This window comes from Rhinatrema bivittatum, chromosome 2 (genome assembly GCF_901001135.1).
Source record: "Rhinatrema bivittatum chromosome 2, aRhiBiv1.1, whole genome shotgun sequence".
NCBI classification, from domain to species: domain Eukaryota; kingdom Metazoa; phylum Chordata; class Amphibia; order Gymnophiona; family Rhinatrematidae; genus Rhinatrema; species Rhinatrema bivittatum.
In genome coordinates, this window is record NC_042616.1 from 804,452,013 (window position 1) to 804,466,058 (window position 14,046).

General features: G+C 47.2%; 1 long non-coding RNA gene across 1 annotated transcript in view; it reads right to left on the minus strand.

Annotated features, from left to right (window-relative positions):
• Positions 1–315: 315 nt before the first annotated feature.
• LOC115085767 overlaps positions 316–14,046 on the minus strand; it is a 62,743-nt gene continuing 49,012 nt past the window's right edge. Inside the window, exon 3 of the long non-coding RNA XR_003854962.1 lies at positions 316–671. This is a non-coding gene — a long non-coding RNA (uncharacterized LOC115085767). The remainder of the gene's footprint in view (positions 672–14,046) is intronic.

The following is a 14,046-nucleotide window of genomic DNA, read 5'->3' on the forward strand; positions in this document are numbered from 1 at the left end:
TAGGCACGGCCGGGAGCTCCAGGAACCACCATCCCCCTTACCTGGCTTTCTCCGGCAAGCCCCGTAGGACCCACAGCTCGCCTTCCTCCCCGCGGCCCACGCCCCTCTTCCACAGAGGCTGAAAACGCCCTGTGGCTGTGCCGCAGCCTCTCTCCCTGTCTTCAGCCCGATTGGCTCCACGTGCACAGCACCGGTATAATCGATGGTCCATATTCCCTCCTAGCTGAGAAGAGGCTGACCTCTGGACCATAAGTGAGCTTTACTGGTGCATTCTATGGTGCAGTGCTACAGACTGAGAGCTCTGTGGTTGTTTGCAAATAAAGATCTTTAAAAAAAAAAAAGAGTTGCAGATAGGGAATTTGAAAGTTTGTGGGTACAGAGAAGACTTGTGAAGGTTTGAATGTTTGTTGGGACTTTCATGCCCATCCCACGGATGCTGAATGGTTTGTGTCATTTGGTGTTTTCACCGCTCGGGGGTCACCTTTGGTCATTGGTCCACTAGTGGAATATTTTTGAAAGTTTTTAAAAGTTTTTCAATATTTGTCGGGAGAGAATGCTTCCCCCTTCGGCGCGATGCCACGTTTTGCGGCTGCTGCCCCAGGCGCTCTCCGGCGATTCTTATCCAGCGAGGAAAATGTCGATTCCAAATTCAAAGTAACAATTCTTTTTTTCTGTAAAATAGAAACTAAAAATGAAAAACATGGCTTAGACAACGGGAGCAATGTCTGAAATAGCTTCTAAATTACTAGGTCCCAAAAGTTAAAAATAATTAAAAAAAAAAAAAAAAATTTAAATCAGCGGGTTGAAAACCGGACGCTCAATTTTCCCGGTGTCCGGTTTCCGAACCCGTGGCTGTCAGCGGGTTTGAAAACCAACGCTGGCAAAATTGAGCGTATGACAGCCGCCGCTCCTGTCAAAAAAGAGGCGCTAGGGACGCGCTAGTGTCCCTAGCGCCTCGTTTTACCGCAGGCCCTCATTTGCATGCGGGACGATACTAAATCGTGTGCACAGAAGAGTGGCCTGTGCCCACTCTCCTGCGACTTTTATTGTATCGGCCCGTTACTGAGCGCCGTAATGACTTAAGCACATTGAGCTTCTCTGTGTCCATTTTATATACTCACGTATGCTTACGTACAAGATGTGTCAATGAACGTGAGGAAATTAACATACAAAAGAAATGGCCTGTCTTGTATTTCACATGAATATCAACCACTCTTATCTCTCGGTTTAAGCCATTTGGGAGGACCGTTTGAAGACGAAAGATCCACCTTTGTTCATGTTGTCTGAGTCTCTTAACTCGATCTCCCCCTCGCCAATATGGTGGGATAAATTTCTAATATTTTCCACTTTATGTCCTAAACCGGTGATGGAATTCCATAAAATGAGCTACCAGGGAGGCCTCAATTTTACCAGTTTTTAAACAACTTCTATGCTCTAGTAGATGGGTGTTAACCATATGCTTTGTCGTACCCACATATCTCATCAAACAGGGGGCAGATAATCATGTACACTACAAAAGTAGCTTTTTCTTATTGTTTTCAATTTTACCGATTCAGTTTTATGATTTAAATTTTGTATTGATCATTAATTATGTATTTATTATTTTATAGTTGGCTATTTGTTTTATTGATGATTTATTTACAATTCTATTTCATTTCTTTTATATTGTAAACCGTTGTGACAGAATACCCGATACGATGGTATATAAAACCTGAGAAACTAGAAACATAATGCAGGCGATCGGTGGTGCCCATGCACAGGCATGCCCTGCCCACGCCTGTCTAAATGTGCTGCCGCTTGCTTGCTCGACGCCAAATACGTGAGCTGGCGGCAGTAATGGAAATGCACTCCTGGCACTGCCCCTGCAGGCCAGCTCCAGCTCCTTTCTGTCGTCACTGCCGTGGGCCGGATCAAGCTCCTTCTGCCATAGCTGCCTGGGGGGTGCCGGATGAAATTCAGCCAAGGGCCACATCCGGCCTTCGGGCCGTAGTTTGGGGGACCCCGGCTTCACACGTAGGACTCCTCTGAGCTCTGCCCGGGATTTCTTGAATTCAAAAGACCGTTTCGGTTTCCACTAGGAGGCCGTTCCATGCATCATAATTTTCACTCTTATTATAAAAGGGATGCCCTCCTCCTCTCTTCTATAAGGCTTTTTTATTTTTTGTGAAATGGATGAAAGTTTGTGGGCTTGGCTGGTAATGTTCCGTCATGCTGTACTCTTGTGTGCTCTCTCCAAGGGCACCTTTTTCTCCTCTCTGTCGTGATGCACAGAATTTATATTAGGAAAAAAAAAACAAACCTTTAATCATTTGTGTGGCGTTGCTAGGATTTTGCTATTGCGCCCTCTCTGGTGATTCTGCCACTCCTCCTGTCATTCCTGGGTATCCTTACAGATTGTCAATGCCAGCCCAGTCACAAGCTTCTCCCTCGCAGCTTGCCCGTTGACCCTTATTTCTGCGAATCCAAGCGGACTCACAAACGGCAATCACGACACGGCGCCCATTTTCTCATGAAAACGGGGCTGCGGAATCTATTTGTTCTCCGATGTTAATTTAATTCTGCGCGCTCTGCCCTCGGAACAATTATACAGCCAGCAACGGTTTCACAACCAGCTGAAACATCTGCGGCTTCGGGGCATGGCAACCACCATATTTCGGGGAAGGGCGCGGCTTAGTGGTTAGAGCAATGGGCTGAGAAGTAGAGAAAGTAAGGTTCAAAGGCCGTGCACCTCCAACCCCCCCCCCCCTCCCCCGACGCTCCTTGTGACCTTGGGCAAATTGCAGGGAGGGCATTAATCAAAGGCACTTCCCTGGGAAAGCTGTTTTGGATTATTGCCCCCACCTGCCTGCGGGTTAAGGCATGTGCATTTCTCAACAGTGCGTGCACTTTTACCTGTGGGCTGCAGAGGCGTTCCCGGGGGTGGGGGTGCGGGTGCTGGGGGAATTACAGCTTCGTGTGTAGCTTTGTGCTGAAAAATAATGTGCAGCGAAAGTGAGAGGCAAATCCCGGCGCACAGCTTTTCTTTGGGCAGTAATCAAAATAAAATCACTGGCCTGGTTTCAGTTTGATTACCCGGGTTACATTTCCTGTGGAGTTTGCAGCAAAGTGCCCAGTTTTCATTATTTAACCCCTTTATCAGCCATTGTCTCAGGCGCCCACTTGGATGCTAAGCTCTTTGGGGAAGGGGCTTACGGTATCTAAATTCAGATAAATGCTTTCAGCCGCCCCCCAAACATGATTTAGAAATGGTGGACTACAAATCAAAAGATTTCATTTCAGGTTTAATTGGCAACACATAGTGCCATATCACTGGACCTTTGTGAGCGACATTGCAGAAGGGATAGAAGGTAAAGTTTGCCTATTTGCAGATGATACTAAGAGTTGCAACAGAGTGGACATGCCTGAAGGAGTAGAGAGAATGAAAAGTGATTTAAGGAAGCTTGAACAGTGGTCGAAGATTTGGCAGCTGGGATTCAATGCCAGGAAGTGCAGAGTCCTGCGTCTGGGGTGCGACAATCCAAAAAAGCTGTACGTGATGGGGGGGTGAAAGATTAATGTGCTTGGACTGGGAGAGGGATTTTGGGGTGATAGTGTCAAGCAATCTGAAGATGCGATGCAATGTGACAAGGCGATAGCTAAAGCCAGAAGAATGCTGGGCTGCATAGAGAGAGGAATAACCAGCAGGAAAAAGGAGGTGATGATGCCCTTGTACAGGTCCTTGGTGAGGCCTCACCTGGAATTGTGTTCAGTACTGGAGACCTCATCAGAAAAAGGATAGAGACAGGATGGAGGCAGTCTAGAGAAGGGCAACCAAAATAGTGTGGGGTCAGTATCGGAAGACCTATGAGGAGAGGCTGAAGGATCTGAATATTTATACCCTGGAAGAGAGGAGGTGCGGGGGAGAATTGATACAAACCTTCAGATTCCTGAAAGGTTTTATTGATGCACGGACTTTGAACATTTTGTATTGGGAAGAAAATAGAACTAGGGGTCATGAAATGAAACTGCAGGGGGGGACAACTCAGAAACAACGTCAGGAAGTATTTCTTCACAGAGAGGGTGGTGGATGCCTGGAATGCCCTTACAGAGGAGGTGGTGAAGACAAAAGCAGTGAAGAATTCAAAGGGGCAAAACTCATTAAAAAAAAATCCCCAATTACTCGGGGTACACAGGTTTCTTACTGCATTATTAGCAACTATAACAACAAGAGACAGCATTCAGTACTCACGAATCCTCTTGCATCTTCTTCCACTTTTTCTTATCATGGGCACTATCCATGCAAAATTATAATATTTTGATGAATCTGGGGGGTCAGTTATCAAATTTAAAATGATTTCAAATAGCCTGAATCATCTGATAATAAGTAGTTTGTGGATACATATAAAAATAAAGTTACTTTAAAGTGTCTGTATGCAAATGCCGGAAGTCTGAACAATAAGACTGATGAGATAGACTGCATGATGCTAAAGGAAGATATAGGCATCTCAGAGACTGGTGGAAGGAAGATAACCAATGGGACACTGTGATACTAGGATACAAATTATATCGAAATGATAGGATGGATCAAATTGGTGGAGGCATAGACTCAAGCAGGAAAATAGTTTTGCAGGAAACAAACTTTATTCTGGAATCCTTGTGGATAGAAATTCCAAGAGTAAAAGGGAAGAATATAGTAGTGGGGATATTTTACCTGGCCAGGGTGAGGAAACAGACTGTGAAATGCTAACAGAGATTAGACTGGCTAGTAAAATGGGCAATACAATGATAATGGGAGACTTCAATGACCCGGGTATTGATTGGGTAAATGTCACATCAGGACATGCAAGGGAGGTAAAGTTCCTAGATGTCATCAGTGACGGCTTCATACAACTGTTGGTCATAGAACCAACGAGAGAGGGAACCACATTATTAGATCTAGTTCTCAGTGGAAAACAGGACCTAGTTGGCCACAGTGATCATAATGTCACATGATCTGACAATCCCTGGAGGGCAAATATTAAGGAAAAATGACCGCAGTAGCCATTAACTATAAAAAGAGAGATCTTATAAAATGAGGAAATTTGTTAGAAAAAAAATGGAAAAGAGCATCCAAAAGGTTAAAAGCTTGCAGGAGGCTTGGACACTGTTTAAAATTACTATTCATGAGGCCCAGACAAAGTGTATTCCATACATTCAAAAAGGCTGAAGGAAAACCAAACGACTGCCACCGTGGTTTGTTAGTGAGGTGAAAGAAGCAAAGTCAAAAGGGTATCATTAAAAAAAAATGGAAATCAGACTCAAATGAGGAAAGTAGGGAAGAGAATAAGGAGTGGCAAGTTAGATGTAAAAAAGTAATTAAGCAGGCTAAGAGAAAATGTGAAAAGAAGTTTACTATAGAGGTAAAAACAAGTAACAAAAACATTTTTTAAAGTAAATTCTAAGTAAAAAGCATGTGAAGGAGTCAGTTGGGCCACTAGATGACAAAGGAATAAAAGGGAGGACAAGGAAATAGAAAAACTAAATTAATTTTTTTTTTTTGCCTCTTATCTATTGAGGAGGTTGGGTCATACTTACACTGGAAACATTTTTTGATGGTGGTTACATTGAGCAACTAAACAAAATCACTGTGAAACTGGAAGATGTAATAAGTCAGTGTTGCAACCGTCCCTTTCCGATGGCTTCACTCCTCCTACCTTTCTTTATTTGCTCCTCCTCATGCTGCGGATGGACGCCTGGCTGCCGTCCTCTCCGGCGTCCCCGGACCAGCTTGGGTGCTGCCTCCCGCCATGCTCCGTTTATACCATAGGGCGCGCGCGCCGCGTGGCCCTCCTTCTTATTTCCTACTTGGCGCGAACCTTCGGGGCATCCCCCCCGTGATGATGTCACGCTGCCCGGATATTTAAAGCCTACAATGTTTGCTAGCCTTTGAGTTAGCAAGGGGGTAATCCTTGGAGATTCCTATGGATGGGACTCGCTCTCCATAACCAGCTACTCTGCCTCTCCAATCTCTAATTCTCTATTGGACTCTTTAACGCTAATTGGGTACCCGCTCCTCGGGGGCCTCACTTGCTTTCCAGGTCGCTATCAGGAAACCGGTACTCGCTCCTCGAGGGCCCATGTTCCCTGACTCGCTGCCTGCTCCTACCTTCTCTTCTGCATGGAAGGATTCGCTAATCTTCAACATCAGTGAGTACTACCATGTTCACCTCAGAGCCGTTCCCTGGAACCAGGCACTCGCTCCTCGAGGGCCTGCCTCCGTTCCAGCCCCAGTGCCATCTCCGTGGAACCGCTGCGTGAGTACATCATCTACAAGCCTCCCAGCTCTCAGGGATCAGGTACTCGCTCCTCGAGGGTCTGTTCTCCGTACCCTGGGGATCTCCGTACTGGGGTCTTGTATATATTCCACTGTACTCATTCTCTCAGTTCTTTCCACTACAGCACTGCTACCGGAGGAGTCGCTGTTCCAGCGCCTGAGGGATACTAGCCCTGGCGGGCTACTCCAGCTGCTCACTACTGCCACCTCTGGTGGCTTCATCACATTGTCTAATAAAAAATCAATCTCTGTGTGTGTGTTCCTGAGCTAAGCCTGACCTGTGGCCCCTCACGGGACTTCCCCCCGTGGGCGTGGTCAGCTGCCACAGTGTCCAAGGGTCCACCCAAACCTCACAAATTATAACAGTCAGATGGACAGATTAAAGAATAACAAATCACCAGGACCAGATAGTATTCACCTCAGAGTTTTGAAGGAACTTAAACATGAAATTGTAGACTTGTTTCAGGTGATTTGCAATCTATCATTTAAAATAGCCATGGTACCAGAAGATGAGGGTGGCCAGAGTTATGCCAGTTTTTAAAAAGGGCTCCAGGGATGATCCAGGAACTATAGACCAATGAGACTGACGTGAGTGCCAGGCAAAATGATAGAAGCTATTCTTAGCAACAAAATTACTGACCATATGGTTTAATGTGGGAGGAGTCAATATGGTTTTTGCAAAGGGAAGTCTTGCCTTACCAATTTACTAGATATTTTTTGAGGGTATAAATAAACATGCGGACACAGGTGAGCCGGTTGATACAGTGTATTTTGTTTTTCAGAAGGCATTTGACAAAGTTCTTATGTTCTTATGCTATTAATCAAGTTGACTTAGGGACTAATCAGAGAAAATTCTTTTTCTCTCAACGCACAATAAAGCTCTGGAATTTGTTGCCAGAGGAGGTGGTTAGTGCAGTTAGTGTAACTGGGTTCAAAAAAGGATTGGATAAGTTCTTGGAGGAGAAGTCTATTAATGGCTATTAATCAATTATACTTAGGGAATAGCCACTGCTATTGATTGCATCAGTAGCATGGGATCTTCTTAGTGCTTGGGTAATTGCCAGGTTCTTGTGGCCTGGTTTTGGCCTCTGTTGGAAACAGGATGCTGGGCTTGGTGGACCCTTGGTCTGACCCAGCATGGCAACTTCTTATGTTCTTAAGTCATGAAAGACTCCTCAGGGACTTGGGAGGGTATGGGATTGGAGGCAGTGTCCTATCGTGGATTGGTAACTGGGTTAAAAGACAGGAAACAGAGGGTAGGACTAAATAGTCAGTTGTCTGAATGGAGAACTGCCATCAGTGGAGTGCCCTAGGAGTCTGTATCGGGCCCTGTGCTATTTAGTATATTAATAAAATGATCTGGCAAGTGAGGTGACCAGATTTGCAGACGACACAACATTGTTTTGAGTTGTCAAAACAGCAGCAGATTGTAAGGAATTGCAGAAGACCAGGAGACTGAGCTTCTAAACGGCAGATGCAATTTAATGTGGAGAAGTTCAAATTAACGCATATAATCCCAACTACAAGTGCAAGATGCTAAATTCTGTGTTAGGAGTCACAATCCAGGAAAAGGAGCTCTGAGTCCCTGTGAATAATACTTTGAAATCTTCAGCTCAGTGGGCTGCGGCAGTCAAAAAGGCAAATAAAATGTTAGCAACAATCAACAAGGACTGAATTACATAGTCTGGATAAACAGATAAGCATGGGTGTAGCTTGCTTATTGTGGTTAATACCCCTAACTAATTAAGCTAGATATTTCACTTAGATGCAGTTCCAACACTGCTCTCTACATTAATGGCGGGGGTGGAAGGGAAATAGAATAAAAAAGGTTACTAAGAGCCAAGAGAAACAGATAAGTATGTGAGACCAAAAAAAAAAAAGTGCGAAAGCTTGCTGGGCAGACTGGATGGGTCGTTTGGGCTTCTTCTGCCGTCATTTCTATTTTTCTATGATGCTGAGCTTGATGGACCCTTGCTCTTACCCAGTATGGCATGTTCTTATGTTCTTATGTAATTATTTGGAAAGGGATAGAGAATAAAACTGAGAATGCTATGATGCCTTTGTATAGATCCATGGTGCTGTTATGGAGTCTCAGTTTAGTGGACCCTTGGGCCGACCTGCAGGAGACTGAGAAAGATATTCAATGTCTCTGGTACACCGCAGGATGGGAGGCAGATGGTCAGGCTGGACGTAGAGGTGCTCTTCACCCTGGAAGCTGGTGCTCCCCCAGGAGGAGCCCGTAGGAGCCCAGCCACTGGGACTTAGGCGGGTTGATGATCAGGACTGGGAACTGGAACCAGACTAGAACAGTAGACAGGAACTGTAGCATGACTCGGGTACTGGAACCAGGCAGGAACTGTAGCAAGACTCGGGTACTGGAACCAGGCAGGAACTGTAGCAAGACTCGGATACTGGAACCAGGCAGGAACTGTAGCAAGACTCGGATACTGGAACCAGGCAGGAACTGTAGCAGGCAGGCAGGAACCAAGCAGGTACTGTGGCTGGCAAGCAGGAACCAAGCAGGTACTGTAGCTGGCAAGCAGGAACTATAATTATAATTGTATTTAAATATGTTTTATGTTAACCCATATGTACAGTATAACCCTGGTTTCCCACACCCTCTAATCCACCTCCCCTTCCTCCCCGCCCCCTCCCTCACCCCCCTCCCCTGTTCATTGTTTATTGTATCAGGTTCATTGTAAAGCCCTGTTGGCTATTTTATAGTTCTATGGAAACCGATGTGATGTTTTCCTAACGAATATCGGTATACAAAACCTTCAAAATAAATAAATAAATAAATAAATAAGTAAGTAAGTAAGTAAGTAGATACTGTAGCAGGCAAGCAGGAACCAAGCAGGTACTGTAGCTGGCAAGCAGGAACCAAGCAGGTACTGTAGCAGGCAAGCAGGAACGGAGCGAGCTCCAAGGCAGCTCACTCCGGGGCACGAAGCAACAGGGATCCGGTAGGTAGCCCATTGCAAGGCAAAGACTTGAGTGTCTGCGGCCGGTTTATCAAGGCCACGGCATCTGACGTCAGGAACTGGGCGGAGTCACCAGTGGCGGGAAATGGCCTAGAAAAGCGCCCAAGTGGCGCGCGCCTAGAGGCAGGGCATCCCTGAGAGGCTTCCCGGCGGCACGGCCCTCGCGGGCACGCCGCCGAACAGGCCGCGAACTAGGCCACCAGAAGCGGGAACAGGTCCAGGAACTCGGAGGTATGGGTCTGGTCGCAGGGCTCGCGGCCAGAACCGTAACAGTACCTCCCCTCTTACGCCCCCTCTTAGCAGGTCCAGGTTTACTTGGGTGATCCAGATGGAATTGCCGTAGTAAGTCCTTGTCGAGGATGTTACGGGCAGGTTCCCACAAATTATCCTCGGGTCCGCAACCCTCCCAGGCAAGCAAGTACTCCCAGTGTCGTTGATGGAATCGTACATCCAAGACCTCACATACTTGATACGTAGTATCGTCCGTTACTGAACCGTTATGGGTTCAGGAGCCCGGGAGTGGTATCTAGACAGAACAAGAGGCTTTAGTAATGACACATGGAACACATCATATATGCGCATGGAGGAGGGTAGGTGTAGTCGGTACGAGACTGTTCCCACTCGTTTGGCGACTCGGTAAGGCCCACAGAATCTCGGGGCTAGTCTTCAAGATGGGATTCGTAGTGGTAGATTCTTAGTACTAAGCCAGACGCGGTCTCCTGGAAGGAAGATAGGCGCTGGCTGACGATGCTTATCCGCCCATTTCTTGGTGGACTGGGCGGCTTTACGGAGCTTTCCCTGGATAGAGGTCCATAAGGAAAGCTGGCGAGTTGAAAGTTGCACTGCCGGTAGTGCACTAGGTTCAGGCGAAGGCAAGGGCGGTCGAAGTTACTTCCCATAGACAATGAGGAAAGGAGAACTTCCAGTAGTGGCATGTGTATGATTATTATACGAGAACGCCGCCCACGGGAGTAACTTGGCCCAATTATCTTGTCATTCATTCACGAATGAACGGAGAATGGTCTTTAGGGTTCGGTTAGTCCGTTCCGTTTGCCCATTACTCTGAGGATGGAACGCAGACGAAAGACTAAGTTGCACGCTGAAGCATTTGCAAAGTGCTTTCCAATATCAAGCAGTAAACTGTGGTCCTCGATCAGAGACTATATCCTGTGGAAGGCTGTGAAGTCTGAAGATATGTTGAGCGAAGAGATTGGCTAAGTCAGGTGCCGAAGGCAACTTTGGCAAGGGGACAAAGTGCGCCATCTTGGAAAACTGGTCTATGGTCACCCAAATGACCAAATTACCTCCTGAGACGGGAAGGTCCATGACAAAGTCGGTGGAGATGTGTGTCAAAGGTTCCACTGGGATGGGTAATGGTTGTAACAAGCCCCTGGGCCTCCCGATGAGTGGCTTCTGTACGGCGCAGGTAGGGCAAGAGCCCACAAAGGCTTGAACGTCCTGTCTCACCGTTGGCCACCAGTAGAATCGATTCAACAGGTCTAAGGTCCCTTTACAGCCAGAATGGCCTCCAGTGAGGGAGTCATGGGCCCAAGTAAGGACTGCTCTCCAGGAGCAACGTGGAACGACGGTCTTTCCTTGAGCGGACACCGAGGTTGCTGCGAGGTTCACTTTCACGGGATCCAAGATGTACTGGGGAGTGTCAGAAGTCTCTTCGACCTCAGTGGAGCACGAGAGCACGTCGGCTCGAACATTCTTAGAGCCGGGTCGGTAGCGTAGAGTAAAGTCAAACCGATCAAAAAACAGCGACCACTGGGCTTGCCTCAGGCGTTGGGCTTGCTTCAAAAATGCTAAGTTCTTGTGGTCGGTGTAAATCGTATGTGGATGGTTGGCCCCCTCCAACCACTGTCTCCATTCCTCCAGGGCAAGTTTCACGACTAGCAACTCTTTATGACCAACACAGTAGTTGCTTTCTGCCGGCGAGAATTTCTTCGAGAAATATGAACAGGGTAGCAATTGTCCAGAATCAGAGTACTGGCTCAGCACGGCCCCCACGGCCACATTGGAGGCATCGACTTCCGCCACAAAGGGCCAGCTGGGGTCAGGATGACGAAGGCAGGTATCCAACAAGAATGCTTCCTTGAGGGCCTCGAAGGCTTGGCAAGCGGGAACAGGCCAATCCACCGCGTTGGCTCCCTTTCGGGTGAGGGCTGTCAACGTGTCCACAACACTGGAGTAGTTAGGAATAAAGTGACGGTAGAAATTGGAAAAGCCGAGGAAGCGTTGCAACGCTTTGAGACCCCTTGGCCTGGGCCAATTCTTAATTGCCGCCACTTTCTCAGGATCCATTTGGAAGCCTGTTGCAGAGATTATGTAGCCCAGGAAAGGCAGGGACGTCTTCTCGAAACTACATTTTTCAAGTTTCGCGTACAGACTATGTTCCCTAAGTATTTGGAGCACTTGACGGACATGCTGACGGTGTGAAGGCAGGTCCTGGGAGTAGACTAGCACATCGTCAAGATAGACAATTACGCAGGTATTCAGAAGATCCCGTAACACCTCATTCATAAGGTACCTGAACACCGCCGGAGCATTACATAAGCCGAAAGGCATCACGAGATATTCGTAATGCCCGTCTCTGGTATTAAAAGCGGTTTTCCACTCGTCTCCAGGACGAATTCTGACTAAGTTGTAAGCACCTCGTAGGTCCAACTTTGTGAAAATCTTCACTCCCTGGAGCCTATCGAGGAGCTCCGGAATTAGCGGGAGCGGGTAACAATCCCACTTGGTAATAGAGTTTAGGCCTCGATAGTCTATACACGGTCTCAGCAAGCCGTCCTTCTTGCTGACAAAGAAGAAGCCTGCCCCTGCTGGTGACTTGGATGGGCGAATAAACCCCTTGCCCAGATTCTCTGAAATATACTCGGACATGGCCCGGGTCTCAGGTAATGATAAGGGATATACCCTTCCCTGGGGGGCATAGTTCCAGGTAGCAGGTCTATAGCGCAGTCATACGGGCAATGCTGCGGAAGGATCTCCGCCTTGGACTTGGAAAAAACATCCGTGAAGTCCTCATAAGGTGCAGGAGGACCTAGGGCAGAGTGCATCAACGGAAGTCAGGGAGTCTTAGGCACCTTCATACAGCTGGCTAGGCAGAAGGGACTCCACTTGACAATCTGTAGAGTATCCCACTGAATCGTGGGTGAGTGCTTCTCTAGCCACGGCAACCCTAGCACCACAGGGTGGACAGCCTTATCCAACACTAGGAAGGCTATCTCCTCCAAATGGATCGCCCCAGTGCGGACAGTAATGGGTGCCGTGGACATCACAATAGTTCCTGGAAGAAGTGTCCCCTGGATTGAGGTAATTCGTAACGGGACCTCCCGTCTATGCGTAGGAATTCGCAACTGGGAGACTAAGTCCTGCAGGATGAAATTACCCCCGGCTCCAGAATCCAGGAACGCGATCGTCTCAACGGATCCTCCAGGGTATTCCAGGGTAACAGGCACGGTACATTGAGGAGCTGTAGCACAGCCTAGGAGGAGCTCCTCCCGACCTCCTAGGCTTTTGGCGTTTTCCGCATGCTCCTGGCAGCGTGCCAAGAAAGCAAAATTGCTTACCTTGTAATAGGTGTTATCCCAGGACAGCAGGATGTAGTCCTCACATATGGGTGACATCATTCACGGAGCCCTTAAGCGGGAAAAAACTTCTGGCAAGTTTCTAGAAGCTTTTGGTTTGGCTGCCTGAGGCTACTGAGCATGCCCGGCATGCCATGATATTCCCTGCCACAGGTGTCTCTCTTCAGTCTCGTATGTAGCAATAAGCGTTAGCAAAATAAAATAATAAAGTCTGATGCCCAACTCCGCGGGGTGGCGGGTGGGTTCTGTGAGGACTACATCCTGCTGTCCTGGGATAACACCTATTACAAGGTAAGCAATTTTGCTTTATCCCAGGACAAGCAGGATGCTAGTCCTCACATATGGGTGATTAGCAAGCTAGAGGCTGAGTCATTGTCCATGCAGGTAACCGGAATGCTTTGTTGAAGAAATGAGTCAGCCGAAGATCACAGCAGATTGGATGTAGAAGGAGTTGGGATTAAACTGGAAACAAGTTCTTTAAGACAGATTGTCCATAGGCTGAATCCTGTCTTCCTTCCTTATCCAAACAGTAATGAGCTGCAAAGGTGTGAAGGGAACTCCTTGTTGCTGCTTTACAAATGTCAATAATTGGCACTGAACGAAAATGTGCTACTGAAGTTGACATGGCTCTTACTGAATGTGCCTTGACTCGCCCTTGGAGAGGAAGGCCTGCTTTTTCGTAGCAGAATTGTATGCAATCTGCTAACCAATTGGATAGAGTATGTTTTCCCACTGCTTTACCTGGCTTATTTGGATCATAAGAGACAAAAAGCTGACTGGATTTTCTAAGGGATGTAGTGCGATTCAAATAAAAGGACAATGCACGTTTACAGTCCAAAGTGTGTAAAGCTCTTTCCCCTTGGTGAGAGTGAGGCCTTGGAAAGAATGTGGGTAGAACTATCGTTTGATTTAAGTGGAATTCCGTAACTACCTTACAGGTCGATACAGTAACGTGCGGTTGAAGATTTCCCGTCTGTAACGAGCTGGGAGCGCACAATTCGGGCGCGTAAGGCGATCCAGCAATACAGTCTCCAGTTTCACGCGTCCGTAGCGCTTCTTAAAATAGACACATAACCCTTTCCGCACCCAGCATGTAAATGATGTGTAAATGAACGAATTAGCTGTATAATGAAAGAATTAGCTATTCCCCTCCGATACCGTAACCCGCGCTCATATT